Raw genomic sequence first — 20,730 nt, 5'->3', positions numbered from 1 at the left:
AAAAAAAAATAATAAAAAAATACGTTTGGCACTCGGGGACTGCCGCGGTAAAGCTATTGCACGAAACTTACGGAATTTCTGGATTTGGTCCCCGCGCTCAAGGCCTGCGATAGAAGCTATGCAATAAAATAAATAGATGGTTTGATAACTTATTTTACACTAAAGGTTGGCAATATAGGCTACGATTGAAAGAGCATCGCTCGCATAATTTTACAAAGGGAAACATACATACATACATAATGTTGTAGTAGTTATAACCGAATTTGGGAATACCAGTACGCAACGCAAGCGAGGTTATACTGCGATTGGTAAACGGATCATCTTATTTGGACACGTTTTCATCATTGGCGCATTTATTGGTAGGATCCATACTAATATTAAGTATCAATGCAAATGTAAGTTTGTGGGACTTTCAAGAAAAAACTCGCCAAGTGCGAGTCGGACTCGCGCATGAAGGATTCCGTACCATCTAAACTAATATTCTATATATATTTATGGATATCGAGCAAAAATGAGCAAAAAAAAATCACGTTTGTTGTATGGGAGCCCCACAAAATATAATATTTATTTTATTATAGTTTTCAGTATTTGTTGTTATATATAGCAGCAATATAAATACACCATCTGTGAAAATTTCAACTCTCTAACTATCACGGTTCATGAGATACAGCCTGGTGACATACGGACGGACGGACAGAGGAGCGAAAACAATAGGGTCCGGTTTAACCCTCTGAGTACTGAACCCTAAAAAAATTTAACTTATTGTAAATATGCCGAGTTAAATGTTTGGTACGGAAATAACCTAAAGCCTGAGAAAGGTCATAGGCCTTTTTTACGCGGTTGAGGAAAGTGGTTGTATCAAGACGTGGCTGGAACGGCGGGTGATGGCTTATTCATCATCCTCCTGCCCTTATCCCAATTTCATTTGGGGTCGGCGCAGCATGTTTTCTTCTTCGATACTCTTCTATCTGCCTCACAAGACTTTCCTCATGCTGCAGAAGTTTCGGCTTAAGTTTTATGGTCGGCCGCCTGCCTGACACCAACCCTCTTTGGGAATGCTATTGTGGTGAATTACCCGTCACCGTGCGGGTGGCCCAAAGTACAGATGTTATGCACTGGCCTTTAGGTTCTCTTAGTCGTCTCTTACGACACCCACGGGAGAGAGATGGGTACGTCCTATTCTGATCCGGGACCGTCACGGAAAGGGTGATGAGGGTGAGGGTGAAGGGTGATGGCTTATTATTGTAATTTAATATAGATAGAAAAGTAAGTGTGTCCTGCTTTCATGTCAATAAACCCGATTTAAAATGAAATCGGTACAAAAATATTCTAGGACATTGACTACTTTTTATTCAAGTGCGGGAAGTAGATCCTTCGGGAGGAGGGTGTAACAGCTAAGAAGCTATAAACCTTAAGCTTCAAGCTACTATGCGCAAACGCGCGGCATCCCTAGTGCGCAGAGTGCGGGCCAGTGCCAACACTATTTTGGCGATGATCGGGGATAGGCTAGACTGCCCTTTCATAAAACACTGTTCTGACAGGCATGTAACTGTGCGAATGCCAAACAGAAAATTTTAATTTTATTTCATTTTATTTTATTTTATTTCATTTTATTTTAATTTTGTAATTGTGATGTATAATTGATTTATTAATATTGTTTGATTGTATGTATAATTTAATTATGAATATTGTTTTCTTTTGATTTTTCTTAATGAATAATAGTAATCCCACCAAAAACATTAAATGTAAAAAAAAGCCAATCCTCTACGCAATTCCTCCACCGTAAAAAGTTTTGAGATCGCATAGAAGCCAAGTCCTGTTCTACTTTATTTGTAATAATAAATCAATATTTTGTGACTATATCAATAGTTTCGTTCACTTTGCAATAATATTGACTTGGCCATGAGCACAATAAACTACAAATATAATACAGCATATCTTGGAGAGGTGAAAGTCAAACATGAAGTTTAATATCACAGAATTAAATACATTTAGTTTATTCAATTGTTACTAAATGATCGACAGTCAGTATCATCCAACATCAATGAACTGCACATGTACTATGGCGCATGTTAAGTCCATGGTGATCTCAAATTCCAATCAGTCCAATCGTAAAATCATGTCCTTAGAATTTATCAATTCAATGGTATTTACACATTATTACAAGGAGCGACTTTTAACTTGTGCTCATGGCCAAGACAGTAGTATTGTAATGTGAACAAAACTATTGATATAGTCACAAAATATTGATTTATTATTACAAATAAAGTAGAACAGGACTTGGCTTCTATGCGATCTCAAAACTTTTTACGGTGGAGGAATTGCGTAGAGGATTGGCTTTTTTTTACATTTAATGTTTTTGGTGGGATCTAATTTATTTTTTGTAGGTCTCTTTCTTCTCTAATTATATAACAAATTAAATTAACTTACGTGCAACTAACTAAATATATAACAAACTAAATATGTACACCTAAAGTAGCACGTAAACAATATTTTTTTTAACCTAAAAAATTTCGAAGTTGACGAATTTTTTAATCGAATATCTTTTAGAATAAAAGAGATTTATTTCAGAGGTAGATGACGCTATCACATGAAATTATTTGTTTTTTTTTAAGTACCTACTACTTATACTAAGCTATGTAACAAAACCATAGCGCGATTTAGACCAGAACAACGCCATCTATCGAGCGAGCATGCAGTGTTTATCGCACTGCATTAATATGAAAGATTTTATCATTATTCATTTCATTTAAACCTAGCTTTTTTATTCATATGTTGTATATTTAATACATAATAACAATATACCACTACGTAACAATAAAACAAATAACAACATTTTGTACATAAATAAATAACAAAGTTATCAATGCAGTCAAAATTCATACACAATGTTCTTGAAAAACCGCAAATATAAATTTGTTTCCTATTTTTTTATTAAGTTTTAAGGTTTTTATAATTTTCCCTTTATATGTAGCTAATAACCTATCTTGGTGCCAAATTTGAAGGTTCTAAGTTTGCTAGAAGTACCTTAGACTTTTGATGATCGGTCAGTGAGTGAGTCAGTGACAAAATGGTGTAACTTTGATCGCTCATAACTCGTAAACTATTTATTCAATTGTCTTGTAATTTTGAGACTGAGCTTGTTCTAATACTTACTCTTGGTCATCGAAAACCTTAACTCCTAGCTTTGTTCACATGGAAGATACAGGGGGCTGAAATAGCCGCGAAACGCTTCGAGAAAAGATGGTACGGCCGTGCCCGCTTTGCTCGAGTCTTGGCTGGGGCACTGCCGTGCCCTCAGATTTGTTTGTGTGAATTTCTGATATGGGTGAATTTGCCTGAAATAAATGACATTTTATTTTATTATTTTTTTTATTTTAAGCCAATTTCCACAACTGCAAACTAAACTTTGTCGTTGAGTCATCGGCATAAGGTCCAGAATGCTATCAATATTGAAAATCGACTCTAACCCTCATCAATAAAGTTTATTATAGCTTGAAGATGCAATCGATCGCAGCTCGATAATCGTGACATAGATTCAAAGTTAATTTATTGTATTACCTTTTATAGTTAAGTGTGATTTATAAAGAAAACAGGGTGCTATCGACACATCTATAAAGCTCAAGAATAACTTCTAGTTCGATGTGGAAAATTCTTGCAATGTTATATAGTCCATTTATCAAGGAAGGCTTTAGACTACTTATGATCTCGGTGTTTTTAGGCGTTCCCCTGGGATATGGCAGAAACCGCTGGAGGAAGCTAATTTAAGTTGAAATAAGTTAAGTAGGTCAGATGGAAGTCGGACTCATAAAACACTAGCACTCAGTTGCATCCGGCTAGTCATAATCCCAATTTTATTTGTGTTCAGTACAGTATGTCATGTTCTTCCATAATCGTCTACTTGACGTCATCTCACAAGTAACATATACCCAGCCATATCGGCTTTCACACAATCCATCCACCGTATCTTTGATCGCCCCTTCCTCTATATCCATCCACATTCATGCTCGACCCGAGTCGACTCCAAACATTATCTCCCAACTGTTTTGGGGTCGGCTTCCAGTCTCACTGGATGTAGCTGAGTACCGGTGTCTTACAAGGAGTTACTGCCCATCTGATCTCTTCAACCCAATTACCCTAGCAACCCCAATATAAATAGGAAAAGGCTAGGCAGTTGATATTGACACATATGTCAACACTATGAGGTGTTCAGGACATGGGCGCAGTTATAGATAAGACAAAGCTTCACCCGTGTTACTTAAAGTCAAACATTTGATTCATATGCCCTGGTTGTTGTCCTGAATCATGCTGTTTAAAAGTATGGTGTTGGTTTTTTGATGTTCATTCTAGTTTTTCATTTGACTATTTTAGTTTCAGTCACAGCACGAGCATATTGATTTTAGCTCGTAAATGTCGGTCCTGCTTGTGATCTCTCTCCGGTTGTATCGGATTGTTGTTTCATGGCGCTATGAGAGTGAAGGAATAGTGAGTGCACCTGTGTCCAAGCAAATGCTCGTGCACTATAATATGTTCTGCGCAGCTGGCTAGTCACCCTAGGCTCCAGAACAGTCGCCGTAGCCCAAATTCTACCTGGATGCCTTTTACTAAAACAGCAAGGGTACAACAATCCCTGAGGATCAAAACCCTTACTAAACCTCATCATTTAACTAAAATATTCTAATCGTTACGGTATTTATCGTAATATACCAATTACCAAATGTTACAGCAACATAGAAAAACCTACATATTATGTATGTACTTTGCCATAAATTATCTAACCACGCCTTAAAATGACCGCTTCGAAGATATAATACGATAGTTACACAATAGTTTTACTAAATAGCTATACTTTTTGTCGAAACTGTTTTAGGGTTCATGCATTATTCATTTACCAGCCTATTTATTGTTCCACGGGGCACAGGCCTTTTCTCATACAGAGAAGGTGTTATCCATGATTGACGATTTCAGACTATAAACATACGGGTTTCTTCAAGATGTTTTCCTTCACCTTTAATTAGTCATTGGTGTCCAAGAAATATTTAGAAAAAAAATTGTAAGTAAATGCCCTATAATGTTACAAATAATAATTGAAATAATCCTATTGGACCGAGAGCTTTTCTAAACCGAAATGTAGGGTTCCACACAAACGCAAACAAGCAATGCGTAAATGGGGTTATTTGATGGGTCATCTTTAACCGACTTACACAAAGGACGAGGTTCTCAATTCGTCGAAATCTTTTACATTGTTTAGCTTTCACGAACTCTATGTTTTATCAAACCATGAACGGAACCCAACAAGTCACACTCGCACTTGGCAGTATTTTATCATTAGTAAAATAAATAGGTACTTCGCATTACCAAAGGTGGGGTTTTACGAAAAGAAATTACGAGAACAGCCGTTGGTATGTCGATGATGAAACAACGGCTTTCCACGAAAGGTTGGAAAAACTAGCCCATCTACATTTTATCAGTTGTTCTGACTAGCAGTGTAGCTTGCAGGTTTCACGTTGAGCAAATAGGTACTAATTGCACCTATGTAAAATGTAGCCTATTTTCGGGATACCTCTCATAACTGGGGGTAAATTGCTCAGTCAATTTAGCTGTTTTGAAAATTAGCCTCTTCTTCAAATCGAGTGAACTGCAAGTTTTAATCACCTAACAAGCCCTAGTGTCAGAGTTTACTTAAATCCGCCTGACGGCCTCTGATGTTGGAATTGTAACAACGACTGCTACTGAGCATTCGGGAAGCCCGCTTTATACACTCTCCCGGGTATGAGGGTGTAACACCGCCAATTTCCAGATTGCTTTGTGAAAGCTTCTAACATCCACAAAGCGATTTTGAACTGACCCTAGGATCGCAATAATCAACTTAAGTGGTATAGCAATAAGGGTGCATTTAAATTAACCTCAAGGAACACGTTAATATATTTTAACTGGATAAACCTTAACTTATTTCCAACTCAATCATCTGACGTATGAGCAATCAATGAAAAATGTCAGCAGGTATCTGACCACCGGATATGCTTATATATCGCAATTATTTATAATGATCATTTCCGCAAATGTTATTATGTTTTTTTTTTTATGTAGCTTACAAACAAGCCTATGGGCTAAGAACACGTAATACAATGAAGGTTAAGCAACACTAGTCACGGTTGATTTGTAGATGGGAGATCTACCTTCTTGGTCAATCTATGTTGGGGTCGGCTTCCAGTCTTAACTGGATATAGCTGGGTACCATAATTTATCTTACCTAGCACGCCTGAATAAGACTGGTTGTTAAGACTTTCTGGCTCCTAACTACCACTAAATAAATTCGTGTCTCAAGAGCAAATTTCCAAATGAAACGTTTGAGAGTCGCTACAAGAAATCTGAAGTCTGAAAACCAGACCAAGGGATATCCAGTTACCCAGGCAACTGGGTTGAGCAGATCAGATAGGTAGTTACTCCATGTAACACACTGGTACTCAGCTGCATCAGGACTGGAAGCCAACCCCAACATAGTTACAAAAAAGCTAGACAAATGACTATCTTAGAGACACATTCAAGTTGCCTCTACTACAAGTTAATCACACAATCTTGAAATGTAAGTACATGCCATAAGTTGCGTACGCTAAGTAATTACGTATCTAAGTATCTATGTAATACACAGGTCAATGACCTCGCACTTTCTCAACTAATGACCAGTGCCTTGGACGGAAATATAGCTTTTGGATAAAAGCGTCTTGTATGTTAAGTGTAGGTCTGACACCAGTCTTACCAAGAAGTATTCGGTTGCCCGGGTAACTGGGTTGAGGAGGTTAGATAGGCAGTCGCTCCTTGTGGCACAATGGTACTCAGCTGCATTCGGTTTGACTGGAAGCCGACCCCAACATAGAAGGGAAAAGGCCCGGAAGATGATGATATGTGTTAGGTATCGTTCTCACCAAACTTTTTCGTCTCGGATGATAGACCAAGTGAGCACAAACTAATTTTAGGTATAACCAAAAATCTTTGTAAATGGCTGTTATTCGTAACAGAAGCCTGTCATTTTCCTTAACGAGCGTTTCTTTTGATTCCAGATCAAGCAAGTACCTATGTAATTTTTTAATTATATATACTTGTAGGTATAGACACCAATGACTAAGTAAAGGTGAAGGAAAACATAAAGGAAACTTGAACTTTTAAGTCCGACATTGCCCTAAGCAAGCGTGGTGATTAACGCTCATTTATTCTCTGTATGAGAAGAGGCCTGAGTCCTGTTGGACATCAAAAAGACTGATGCTAAAATTGCTTTCAAAGTTCAAGTTGCAGTCGCTCCTTATGGCACACTGGTACTCAGCTGCATCCGCTAAGATTGGATTTTTTTCCTTATGGGAAATCATCAAATGACTCCTCCCGCTGTAGGTTAGCAGCGGTGAGGGAGTGTCAGAATCTTACTGACTAAAACCCATCCTGTTCCTTCGTAGGCCTTTTATGTACCAGGGTTGCGGTAACTCGCGCGAACAATCCCGCAGCTCTGACAGGCACTGGCAGCCGACCCCAACATAGTTAGGAAAAGACTAGACCGATGATGACAAAGTTCCCTTGAATAAGGTTGCACTATTTCCCACATAAATAAAAACTACCGACTAATACTTGTTCTTATACATAAGCAACTACCCGACCTCGCTCATTCACACGGTCAAGTACACTGGCGCAAGTAACTCGCTCAACTTGACTCGCACAAAAGCTCACTGACTGCTGACGGTCGAGTGATTAATGGAGAAGCTTTGAAAAACAACTATTTATAATAGTAATCTATATGTGAGAATAATCTGTGTCAGTATGTTAGGGTTTCCCAGCTCGTGGTCAAGTCTAGTCAAAATCAGCACCTTTTGAAGGTCAAATTAACAAAAGACAGTCCCCAAAACGACCGCTCTTCACCACTTCCTATGTGTTTTTGCTGGGAAGAAGAAATGGTGGAACAAACTCCCCAGACACACAATTTAAAGCCGCGAGGATAGATCGATCATAAAGTTAAGCATCGCTTGGCGCGGACAGTACGTGGATGGGTGACCATCTTGTTATAATATAACTAGTTCTTCCGTGTTTCGGAAAGCACGATAAACTGTAGGTCCCGTCATTTGAACATTTCTGGCAGTCGTTACGGGTAGTCAGAAGCCAGAAAGTCTGACAACTAGTCTTACCAACGGGGTTGCTAAAGTAACTGGGTTGAGGAGATCATATAGGCAGTCGGTCCTTGAAAAACACTGGTACTCAGCCAGCTGCATCCGTTTAGACTGGAAGCCGACCCCAACGTAGTTGGGAAAAGACTAAAGAGTTGATGATGTAGCTTTTGAACCCTCTTTTTTGTAACTTGGTTAAGAGAACTTTTAATAAACTAAAATTCCATTACAAATACTATAAGAAATTCCTTACTTAGAATAACTTACAATTTAATACTGTCACTGAATAGATAGAGAATTTTGTTTACTATAAGTGCACCGATCCAGTTTGGAAAGAGATAGGTGTGTGAAAGAGATAGCTGCTGTAGTACGCGCGGATGGTTTCATGTGTAAGCGAGACAAGAAATAAATTATTAAAAAAAAAGTCAAAATTTCGATTTATTAAGTTAGCTGTTATTAAATTTGCGAGTTATTAATATTAGATATGAGGTTTTTTAGGTCTCTGTATCCAAAAGGTAAAACGGGACCGTATTACTAAGACGTTGCTGTCCATCTGTCAACATGTAACACATGAACAGTGATAGTTCGGTAGTTGAAATGTTTACAGACTATGTATCTGTTGCTGCTAAATACTGAAATTTAGAATGAAATAAATATTTTAGAGTGCTAATAAAAAATGTGTTTTTTTTTTGCTGTTGCATTGGGCCGGTTTTTTGCACTCAGCAAACTAACGGTAAAGGAAAACACCTTGAGGATAATTTTAAATCGATTAAACAGAATGTACTTCCCAATTTCCAAAACGTTTTTTGTGCTGATTGACCGCAGCTTATTATTAATTGTCAAAGATTATTTATAGATTTTATATAATTTTGTTATAACTAGCTATAACCCGCGGCGCCGCCTACAACCTGAAAGAATTACTTCCCGTAAGAAGGTTATGCCATTTTTTTTAACGACGTCAAAAATCATCAAATGACCCCGCCCGCTGTGGGTTAGCAGCGGTGAGGGAGTGTCAGACTCTTACTGACTAAAAACCGTCGTGTTCCGTCGTAGGCCTTTTACCCGGGCCGCGGTAACTCGCGCGAACGATCCCGCAGCCCAAGTAGCTTATGCCTGCCTATCAGACTATCTCAACCCAGTTACCCGGGCAACCCAAAACCCCTTACCAAGACTAGTTGTCAGACTTACTGGCTCCTAACTCCGAAACGACTGCCCAAGATGTTCAAATTACAGCCGGGACGCAACAATTTAACGTGCCTTCCAAAACGCGGGTAAAACCAGAAAGCACAACTAGTACTACTGCTACTAGTACTAGTACTACTACTACTACACATAAATAATAAATAAATAATGCCGGAATATTTTTTATACACGATCGGTTAGCCCCACGGTAAGTTATTAATTAACTTGTGTTATGGGTGCTAACACAACTGATAAACTACATACAGCTACATATATACATATTTATAAATACATATCATAACACCCAGACCACGGCCAACAAGCATGCTCATCACACACATGTCGACCGAACCGAGAATCGAACCCGGGACCTCAGGTTCGGCAGTCCGGCATGGTGACCATTGCGCCATCGAGGTCGTCAAAACAAGACACCGTCACATAAGCCAAGAAAATCTTTATTTTTTCAACATAGTAATGTAATATAAGAAATCTTTAGTTACATAACAAAACGCATAATATATTACAATACATATAAAATTCGTGTCCGATAAGAGGTAAGGTGTTGATAAAAAATGTTGCAAGAAACACGTTTAATTACACATATTATTTTGATGAATCACTTTTGAAATTAATTAACAAAGTTAAAGAAGTACAAAGAATAGTGATGGCCCAGTGGTTAAAGCACCAGCCTCTCAAATATAAGTCTGCGGGTTCGTTTGAAGAAAAAACTCAATGTAATTTTCCTATGTTGTATGAACTTTTTAAGTGTAACTTGGACATCAACGACGGAATACGGAAAAATATCTTGAGTACGCCTAGTCTGGAAGCCTGGAAGTCTGAAACCGCCAAGCGTGATGACTGGCGCTCATTCCTTCTCTGTACAAGAAGGGGTCTATGTCCTGCTGTCCTCATCATCTGCCTAGCCTATCTCCTACTATGTTGGAGTCGGCTTCCAGTCTAACTAGATGCAGCTGAGTTACCGTTGCTTTATATCGAGTGACTGCCTACCTGACCTCCTCAACCCAGTTACCCAGGCAACCCAATACCCATAGGTAAGACTGGTGAAGAAAAATTATTATTTTTATTTAGCCATACAGACAGTGATGAGACAGCCAAATGATTTTATATTTACGTAGCATATGGTTCATTGCATTATTTATATAATTTAAACAGGTGTTTCTATTTAAATGATAAATATATAAATAAATATGAATGAGTTTTATTGTTGTTGCTGTCGAATGTGACAAAAGACATGAAATTCACATTTTCCTATTCTTTAGAATGACGTTGCAAACGAAACATTTCTTAAAAATGAAAATTCTTGTAAACATATAAAGTTACAATCCTAAGTAATATTATAAATACGTAAGTTACTCTATCTGTGCGATTTTCACGCCAAAACGGTACACAGATAGCCTAGACTTCTAAAGCCTTTAGGAGCTTGAAAAAAGGACATAGGCTATTTTTTACCCGCATGCGGGAAGTAGTTCCCTCTGGACACAGGTGGAGCTTCGCGGAACGGGGAAGTGATCTAAAGCGAATTTTCTTTTTAACCAAACCAAAATCAACCTACATTACTAAACTGCCTTATACTTTGCTTACCTACAATTTTAAGTCATACTGTTAGGCAACTTAAAAGACCAATAAGATAAGGGCCCATCCCAACAATAGCCGACACATCCGCTGTCATTCATGGAAAATGACTAACTTTCACTAGCTGCACAAATATGGGTAAGTCCAAGTATCCAAAAGGGCAAGAAATTGGGTTGTCGAAAATTATCAGTCACTAAGATTAGCTGTACTAGTTGTAAAGTGTGGGTTTGCTTGAAAATGCTTTGTTTAAAAATAAAATAGAAGAATGGAATTTTGATAAAAGTTTATGCAGAATTAAATTTCTAACTTATTATAAGTATCAACATAATTAAAGTAGTTTGTGAGATAAGACAACTCAAGCAAATACATAAGCTCTGAAGCTTTACAACTTTACTATTACCACAGATAGTTACCATTAAAAAAACTTTACTACAGATTAGGTACTACCTACTTAGAAACAGAGGATACAATTTTCTATGACAAAATATCTATGTATATAAAGTCTTCTAAAAGCTTTTCCGTCTTACCACAAAAACTTTCAAACGTCAGTTTATGCCTTGTCTAAAAAAATGTCAAATTATGACGTTGACATATGGTTCATTTTGCAGCCAAAATTTTATTAGACAAGTGTAAAACAGGGTTTAAAGTTTTTGTAGTAAGGCCCTTTATGTCTGTCAAGTCCAACCGTCCTCAAAGTCATTGTAATTGTAATTGTCTTCGCGATATATCCCTAAAACAACTCATAATTAAAATCTTCACTAAACACAAAAATACCAAACAAACAAACTCACACTAAAACTAACTATCACCATATCACAAATCAACAAACCAAAAAACCTTAAAAATGGGACCGGACGAAAGATAGCAAAAAATACTGCGCTCACGCATCACACCGTCCCTCATTGATATTATACAAGACACCTGCGCTTGATCACTTCGCGTAGACAGTAAGCCTTCGACGGCCGTCACGAGCGGACGTCTTGCAACAAATTTAATTTTTAAAATAAATATACGTAAATAAATAAAATACACGATCGTGATTTTTTTAAAGGTTAAAATAAAAGTGTTGTGTTAGTGAATGTTTTTAGAAATTTAGTGAATAAACAGTGGTTTTTTGTGTAGTGTATTAATAGAAGTTTGTAAAACTTCGAGTACTTAAGCTTTTCGTAAGTTTTATCAAGTTTTGCTTTTATTTGAGATATCCTTATCTACTTGTTGGTCGAAGATATCTGTAATAATAAATCTCTTTGGTTGTTTATTTTATATTTTAAAACAGTGTCTCGTATCCTGGTTAGGTTTAATTATAGATTCAGACTTGAGGAGTTCAAAACAAAATGTTTAGGTATTCTCAGACGATTGATCTGGTAATAACAATTTAATAATGTCTTAACTTAGTCAAAATATAACTCTACAATTTCACTACATACATATATTAAACCAAATTATTTACCGTGTCTGTCTATTCACAACAAACTTTAAAACTACTAAACAGATTTTCATGCACATAAGGCTTTTTATTGTCCCGCTACAGGACACAGACATCTTCTCATAAAGAGAAGGAATGAGTTCCTTAGAATAAATTGGCGATTTTACCTTTACTCAGTCATTGGTGTCCAAGATATATTTAGAAGTGTATAAAACTTAGAAAAGTTACATTGGTACTTGCTTGACTTGGAATCAAACTCGCTCACTAGTATAGAGGCAGGTGAAATAAGCTAAACTATATTGGCCTTACTACAAAAACCTTAACCACTGTTTTACACTTGTCTAAAAAAAATGTGGCTCCAAAATGAACCATATGTCAACGTCATAATTTGACATTTTTTTAGACAAGTCTTAAGCTGACGTTAAAAAGTTTTTGTGGTAAGACGGTTTTAATTTTAAAGAGCAGTAAAGTTCGTGAGGATGTAGGAAATAATCTCCAGACATATTTAAAAGATTTTGAAAATTCTTTTACAATTAAAACACACGTTCTATCTTAGTGCACCATTACTTAATATTACAAATACGGGTTTACTCAAAAACTAAAGCGATGTCATGGCACTCAAATAGGCTAAAGCTCGAGAAAGGACATAGGCTATTTTTTACGTTCGGGCAGTAGTTCCCCCGGGACGCGGGTGAAAATGTGAGAACCAGCTAGTCTATAATATTATTATGAAGAGGAATCACTTTTTTTTTTTTCGTTTTTTTGTACCCTAAAAGCTCCGAAATTGCTTTGAAAATTTTTTTCAATGTTGTGAAGCGACACTATTCCCGAGTAACATACTTAGGCTATACTTTGTCCGGTTAAGGGAAGTTCTCACAACAGTGTACAATATAACTAAATATTCTCATCAAATTCATTCAAGTTTATGAGTACAGAGGTTAGTGGCACACAAACTAACAATTGTTTACAAAGACAGCTATTGTTTAACTAATAATAATAATAACAATTTAGATTGATTCCAAACCCATGCATATTATTTACAAATATGATGACACTACATGTATTGACGAATTGACAAATATTTGGTCGTGTCAGAACATTGCGGTTCCACCTGTCTCCTTGAGGATAATACTTCCCGCACAGGGATAAAAGGTAGCCAATCATCATCCTCCGAGCCTTTTTCCCAACTGTGTTGGGGTCGGCTTCCAGTCTAATCGGATGTAGCTGAGTACCAGCGCTTTACAAGGAGCGACTGCTCTATCTAACCCCATCAACCCAGTGACCCGGGCAACCCAATACTCCTTGATTAGGCTTCTGACTACCCGTAACGACTGCCAAGGATGTTCAATGACAGCCGGGACCTACAGTTTAACGTGCCATCCGAAACACAGTCATTGATGGAAAAGGTAGCCTATGTGGCTGCGGGATAGATCGCGCGGGTTACCGCGGCCCTGGTACATAAAGGGCTTAAGAAGGAACATGATGGGTTTTAGTCAGTACGAGTCTGACACTCCCTCACGCTGCACCCACAGCGGGAGGGGTCATTTGATGATTTCCGGCTGAAAAATATATTCGACATATTAATGTAAAGCTCAAGAATTTTTGTCTGAAAAAGAACCAAATCAAAGTGAAAACTTCCTCGTTTCTTAGGCTTTAGTTAGACTATCTGTGTACATGATTAAAAACGGTTCGGTAGTCTTGGCATGAAAGCAGACAGAGTAATTTTCATATTTATAGTAGGTCCTGTTGCACCCTTTTTATCGTCCCACTGCTGGGCTGCGGCCTCCTCTCACACGGAGAAGGATTGAGCATTAGTCATCACGCTTGCTCAATGCGGGTTGGTGATTTCAGACTTTATAGTCCAGGTTTCCTCAAGATGTTTTCCTTCATCTTTTTATCCATTTATCATCTTTTTAGCCATTGGTGTCATCAGAAAGTACATACAAACTGGAATCGAACCCACACCTTCATACTCGAGAGGTTGGTTCTTTACCCACTAGGCCACCACGACTTTTAGTTTAATTACTTTAGTAGGTATTACCCATAAATTCCTTAGCCGAATATCCGCTTCGGAAGCTTATTTTTAATTTTCTTTAATTTAGTATTTTTCCTCTACAATCCTTTTAGTCACGGACATAATATTATGAAGATATGGGTAAAATATCATGCCTTTTTATACTTTATTGATTAAAATAATAAGTTACCTAAGGTTTAGGTGTCAGATTCCATAAACGAAGGGTCAGTAAGGTACAGTGGTTAAAAATAAAATATTTTTTATAAGATATCCAAGTTACGAAAATAACATTCTTGTAACTACCTCAATAGTTTAGTAGTTACATAGCGCGACTGCTAGACACGTGGTCCCGGACTTGTTTCCCGTGTCGGGTCGAAATTGCTTAGTGGGTTTTAAGAAATTTTCACAAGGCAGCCCGTAGTCTGGAAGTTGGTGATTGATACACCCGTGCATCGGGCAGCACGTTAATGGCGGTCCTGCGCGTAATCTCTCTCCGGTGGTGTCGGATTGCCGTCCCATAGGGCTAAAAACTAAGAGATTGAATTGAGAAAAGAAAAGACAGAAACCAGTAAATAATGTTGGGACAAATAATGTCGAGACACCTTTTCACACACGGTTGGTTAGCCCCATGGTAAGTTATTAATTTAACTTGTGTTATGGGTGCTAACACAACTGTTAACTACATATAGCTACACATATACATATATATTGTAACACCCAGACCACGGCCAACAAGCGTGCTCATCACACAAATGTCGACCGAACCGGGAATCGAACCCGGGACCTCAGATTCGGCAGTCCGGCTTGGTGACCATTGCGCCATAGAGGTCGTCAAAAACCAGTAAGTCTGGCAACCATTCTTGCCAAAGGGTATTGGGTTGCCCGGGTTGAGAAGGTCAGATATAGGCAGTCGCTCCTTGCAAAACACTGATACTCGGCTGTGTCCGGTTAAGACTGGAAGCCGACCCCAACATAGTTGAGAAAAGGTCTAAACAAATGACGATCTTAGAGACACAGGCAGATGATGACTTGAAATCACTACATAGGCCGTGGATTTGACCATGTACGGGAATAATTTCCACGAAACGCGGGTGAAACCACTGGCGGAAGCCAGTATACAATATGATGAGCATTTACGTCAAAACAAATTATTCAAAGCTTCTTAATTAATCAAGGTATTATGGCTCATATATTACGATTATAAATAACATTGACATGTTTGACAGATTGACGCACAATAATACATTTTTGTTAATTTAATCCTTGTTCTAGCACGTGATTCGGCAATTTTTAGGAACGTGACAGATGTCAGATATATAAAATACAAAGTTTCAAAGTTCGCATCAAATAACTTTGCAAGTCTGAAGTTAGCAGTATTTACTAACGAGAAAATATGAATGAAAATGTATCAATAAATGAATATCTATTTATAGTGTGTCCTTGCTGATGTTGTGACAGAAGATATATTTATTTACACTCTTATTAACGAGTCACGAGTAGGTACATACACACACATATAAGACGTATTGGGTTGCCCGGGTAACTGTGTTGAGGAGGTCAGATAGGTAGTCGTGCCTTGTAAAACACTGGTACTCAGCTTCATCCGGTTAGACTGAAAGCTGACACCAACATAATTGAGAAAAGGCTAGGCAGATGATGATGAGTATGTAAGACGTAAAATCTTTAAGACAGCGAAATATATACGAAAGTTTCTGGTCGTTTCTTTGTAAGCGGAGGAACAAAATTCCGCTAACACTAAGTATAAGAATAGCTCCCATTAGCCGGGTAAAAAGAAGTTTATGTCCTTCCAATGACTCTGGACTATCTGTGAACCAAATTCGATTTAAATCGGTTCAATAGTTTTGGCGTAAAAGCGCGACAGACAGAGTTTTCACATTCATGATATTAGTAAGGGATCACTGACCAGTAACATCAAAATCGTTTTGCAAGAGATATTTACAATATTAAAGAGTTCTAATAATTTTAACAGCAAATAAACTAAAAATACCTACGCGAAAAACAATCAAAACTAGATTGAAATATTAAATTATAAGTAAAGCAATGACGAAATCCACTATCAGGAAATTGTGTCAAGGTTCCTAATAGTACGTGGTCAATTATATGTATTTTTTGTAGACATACAATATTTTCTATAGCTACCCAGACTACTCACGAATTCAATTTGTTCACAAACTTGCACCATTTACTAAATAAAAGGCATTTAAAAATCAAAAACATAATCTTAGTCAAAGTACTTTTCTTACAAGTCCAAACGCAGCTATGATACGATGTTCCATCTAGAAGTTCCAGTTCATATCTTCCGGATCCATCATCAGATCAGTTCGACAGTACCATATTATTGTATTGTCATCAGAACTACATACAGCTGTTAATTTTCATGACGCTACGATCCTTGGAAGGTGGTTTAATTAGTTACTTTAGATTCCATTCCATGTGTTTCGAAAGGCACGTTTCGTTTGTGACAGTCGGGAGCTACATAAACTGTAGCTCCCGGCAGTCATTTGAACATCTTTGGCAGTAAGAAGCAAGTAAGTCTGGCAACTAGTCTTACCTAGGTGAATTGGTTTGCCCGGGTAACTAGGTTGAGGAGATCAGATAGGCAGTCGCTCCTTGTAAGGCATTGGTACTCAGCTGCATCCAGTAAAACTGGAAGTGGAAGTCGATCCCAACACAGTTGGGAAAAAGGCTCGGAGGATGATGTGTAGTACACACTTTCGAAATATAATGTTTATTAATTTTTTTCTCAATAAAGTGTAAAGTCAAAATATATTGTTAAGTGTATTACATAATATCAAAGTTATTGGCTCTGTAGTTTTATAACCGAAGGGCTGTTAAGTAATCCAGCTTTCTCTCAACTTAAGAAACTTGTTTATCTTCTTATCTTTATTATTATCTTTGTTTTAATGTTTACTCATTCACACATTCTGTATGAAAACCTGCATATATTTGCGTTGAAAAGTTAAGTTGTTAATTTATTCTTCCTCATATATAATAGACGCGAAAGTAACTCTGTCTTTCTGTCAGGCTTCAAAGCCAAAACTATTGAATCTGATTTGAAAAACCTACATGGATCCTGAGAAAGAAGACTCTAATATGGGCAAAACGCTAGGCAGATGATAAGTGAAGAGAAGTTAGAAATTCATAGTTTAACTTAAAACAAATCGTGACTCAAATAACCACATGATTATAACATTTCAAACGTATTAACAGGAAAATTAACACAAAACTATTATTATTAACGGCAATACCTATCGTGGTAACAGCAATTATTTTGAGATTTATCGATTTTCATTAACATACGCGAGATAATCGTGACGCTACTACATATAGATTATAGATCTTCTTATTGCAAATAGGTAGAGGTCAGTAGAACATTCATGCTTGTCTTTGACTAGCCGGTTTCATACGCGTCCTGTAGGAACTACTGCCTGTACCGGGATACAATATAGCCTATGTGACTACTTATGTAGCTTTCCTACAGTGAAAGAATTCGGCTCAGCACTTTCAGAGTCCTTAGGCACTTTCAATTGTGGGCTGCCGTTTGAACATCTTTGGTAATCTTTACGGGAAGTCAAAAGCCAGAAAGCCACTGGACATATTAAGACGCACAATCAATTGCTTGGACACAGGTGCACTCACTATTCCTTCATTCTCATAGCGCGATGGAACGACAATCCGACACCACCGGAGAGAGATCACAAGCAGGACTGACATTTACGTGCTCTCCGAAGCATAGGTGTATCACCACCAACTGGAATGATGAAGGATGGAACCCGAGACTTGATAACAAACAAAACACCAAGGAATGAGGATATGAACGGACCATTTTCCCAGACCACTACAGCATAAAATAAGCTCAGATTTATGATAGTACTGACAACATTTGGTTCGTTTCACACGGGGCTGGCATACTAATGTGTTCGCAAGGACATGATTATGTATGCGACTGTCGACTGTTCCTGGAACTACTATTTGCCTCTTGTTTATGGGAGCGCAATAGTTCTAAACGTAGTTAATGTTGTTAGGGAAGCCCGGGTTTACGTGTAGTTTGGGACATTACAATTCTGAAGTTAGCCATTTAATTTAAAATTCAGGGGATATGGTGGGTCTACACGATGTAGACTAAGTTTGTACAAATATCTGTAAGACCTTAAAGTTTGGGTAAAAATCTGTAGTCTGAGTGTAAATATGATGACAAGATGTTTGTGCAAACTTATCATTGGCTCAGACTACTTTTGTGTGTACCGATTTGTTGTGCATACCAAAGTGCTATAAAAGTCTGTGAAGTTGGCATCGTGTGGGGCCACCATCAGCCATTTGAAGTGTTTTCATCATATTTTTCTGACTGTTATGAAGTTAGTAGTTGACTCTTTGGATAAGCAAAGCTTCTCGATGAGTAATGCCAGTACAAATAAACGCGTAGAGTCAAATGGTTGAGTTCAGTATTGCAAAGTTACGTGACGCGAACTATAATACAAGAACAATTCTACGTTTATTCAAATTAGGCTGATAAATCAGCTACACAAACTTCAAAAACAAGAGACAACCCCCAAAACGCCCACCCTTCACCACTTCCTATGTGTTGTTGCTGGAAAGAAGTGGCGCAACAAACTCCCCAGCAACACATGTCTGTCTATTAGGTTTATAGACTTCTCGTCTGATAGAACTCTAGGCTGTAGTCTATTTGTGTACCAATATTTCGCTTAATCTGGACGCGGGTAGAAACGCGGGGAACAGCCACTAAAAATATATTATATAAGTATTTCGCAGTTCGCCTAACAACATAATATATAAAAATACTGATTTATGTATTGTTAACAATAAAATCGAAATTTCAATTGCTCTGCATAATAGAGTTTTTTCTGAAGCAATTATTTTGACAATTACGTTTTGTTAGTGGTTGTTAGTTTAGTTTCGAAATAACCAATAATTTGTTATGTAGAGCAGTCTAAATAATAATGACTTCGACTTTTGACATAGTTAAACTACCTCATTGGTTAGTCTCACATTGTTTTGCCCCTGTAACTGGGTTGAGGAGGTCAGATAGGCAGTCGTTCCATGTGGCACACTGGCACTCAGCTGCATCACCTACATAACATAGTTGGGAAAAGGCTAGGCAGATAATAAAAACTAATGACCATTAACCAAATTACGTCCACATCGGTATCGATGGCGGCAAATTACAAAAGAACTCATCACAAGATAGTTAGGGCCTAATAGTAAAAGTTAAATGACGAAACGAGTTAAGCAACATACGGTTAAAGGTTATAGAGGCCGGTTAAATCTTTAGGTTAGTTTACCAATGAATTTTGGCGGCAAATATTGCATAAAGACTTTGTTGACATTGTGGTTGAGTCTCAAGTAGCACGGTGTTTGGATGTGCAATATATCTGGCTATGAAATTATACTAAGAAAAAAAACCGGCTGAGTACGAGTCGGTCTCGACTACCGATGGTTCAGTAATGAGTTTAGGAATAGCATTTATTACATTTTTAATCGACTTCAATAAAAGTAGGTTCTCAGTTTGATATGTAAGTATGCATATTTTGTGCGCGATTATCTTACGTCTGACACGTTGGTCTAGAAGTCACAGCTCGACTGCTGTGTACGGGGGTCACGGCTTCGATTCCCGGAACGGGTAATCGCTTTGTAGATGATAAGAAGCTTTCGTAAAGCAGCCTGGAGTCTAAGTGAAACATTGATACCGTGTATCGAAGAGCACGTTAAAGGCGGTCCTGCTTGTGATCTCTCTCCGGTGGTGTCGGATTACCGTCCCATCGGACTATGAGAGTGAAGGAATAGAGAGTGCACCTGTGTCCAAGCAAATGCTTGTGCACTATAATATGTCCTGCGCAACTGGCTGATCTCCTTAGAGAGCGCGATTATTATACTCCAGTATTAGTATTGAATGCTCTTCTCAAACATAGAATAATATGTCAGTAGGACGGTCCGAGGACTGGTTATGCTGATTCTAAACGATGCGAGCAATTATAAGCGCATACAAACTGTCTTTAAATAGATGTTTATTTACACGAAGACTCGCTGAAGATACGTTTTAGATATGTGATAATTAACAGAATATCTAAATGACCATCTTAAATACTAAACTTAACAGCGGAATATTGAAACTCCACTCAATTTTAAAGACTTCTGAAACATCATTTACGTTTATTGCTACAAATAGATTTTTAAGTAGAACTTGAAGTTGAGACGTTTGTATATTTCGAATTTCAGCGCAGGACATATTGTAGTGGGCAGGCACAGGTGCACTCTATTCCTTTAGTCTCATAGCGCGATGGGACGACAATCCGACATGACCGGAGAGAGATCAGACGTAGGACTGAGAT

At 37.8% G+C, this 20,730-nt stretch overlaps 2 protein-coding genes across 2 annotated transcripts in view; one reads left to right on the top strand and one right to left on the bottom strand.

The window, feature by feature from the left end:
- LOC124644447 overlaps window positions 1-20,730 on the bottom strand; it is a 109,992-nt gene that overhangs the window by 35,530 nt on the left and 53,732 nt on the right. The gene's annotated exons all lie outside the window — the stretch shown is intronic.
- LOC124644448 overlaps window positions 11,842-20,730 on the top strand; it is a 60,806-nt gene continuing 51,917 nt past the window's right edge. The window contains exon 1 of the mRNA XM_047183802.1: window positions 11,842-12,088. The gene's annotated coding sequence lies outside the window, so the exon portion shown is untranslated. The remainder of the gene's footprint in view (window positions 12,089-20,730) is intronic.

The sequence above is a fragment of the Helicoverpa zea genome, chromosome 30, assembly GCF_022581195.2.
Source record: "Helicoverpa zea isolate HzStark_Cry1AcR chromosome 30, ilHelZeax1.1, whole genome shotgun sequence".
NCBI lineage: Eukaryota > Metazoa > Arthropoda > Insecta > Lepidoptera > Noctuidae > Helicoverpa > Helicoverpa zea.
This window is presented reverse-complemented; position numbering and strand designations above follow the sequence as displayed.